Here is a 908-nt window from a genome sequence, read left to right as displayed (position 1 = left end):
GGCAAAAATAAGTTAGACAGTTTCCATATTAAATAAAAAATTAAGGAATTTATTCATTTTAAATAATATTTCATAAGACTAACTTATTAAAAATATTTGATCATATTTCCAAATATGGCAACATTATAAAACAGTATTCTCTGTGTGATTTAATTTTTTTTCAGTTTTCTTTATTAATCTGTGTTTTCTGTCTGCTGTAGCTTATTGACCAAAAGCTTGACTGCAAGGGAAAGTTTCTGTGATGTTATTTGCTTTGTTTTCTGTTGTTTTTTTAAATTACTTTTATATATCTTATTTTATATATATGAATGATTTGCCTGTATGTATGTATACAAAGCACCAATGTGCCTGATGCCTAAGAGGGTAAATTTAAGGGATAGGATACCCCTGAAACTTGGGTTATGAAGTTGTGTTTACCTCGCTTTCTAATGGGAGATTTAAATCCTTCAGAGGAACTGTATTCTATGCACTGCAGTGTCCTACTTGGGAATAAAATGGAATACAAGTCAGCAACAAGCACTAATAACTGGGGAAAATTGAATGGATTTAAGCATATATGTTAAAGAAAATGGATTCCTGTTTTTAGAACAAAAGTTGCATGTGTTGAGTTGTCATGAAGAAACAAATCTACATTTAACTATTAAAGAAGAATCATGTCATTACCTTAACAGAATTTTGTTGCTATACATATGACCATTAACTAGTGAAAGTCTTCAATCCACTGGCCTCTGGAGGAAGATGATACACTGTGTGATGGGGATAGGCTTAATCAAAACACATTTCATGCATGTATGAAATTCTCAAACAGTGAAAAAATAAGAAGAAAATGACATTAAAAGAAAAACAAGTTTAGATTTTAATCAAATTTGTAGGGTTTCTAACTTTACAGAATTGCCTGTTTGTTTCAA

This window comes from Mastomys coucha, unplaced genomic scaffold, assembly GCF_008632895.1.
Source record: "Mastomys coucha isolate ucsf_1 unplaced genomic scaffold, UCSF_Mcou_1 pScaffold6, whole genome shotgun sequence".
Lineage (NCBI taxonomy): Eukaryota > Metazoa > Chordata > Mammalia > Rodentia > Muridae > Mastomys > Mastomys coucha.
The sequence above is the reverse complement of the archived record's forward strand: the minus strand, read 5'-3'. Positions refer to the sequence as shown.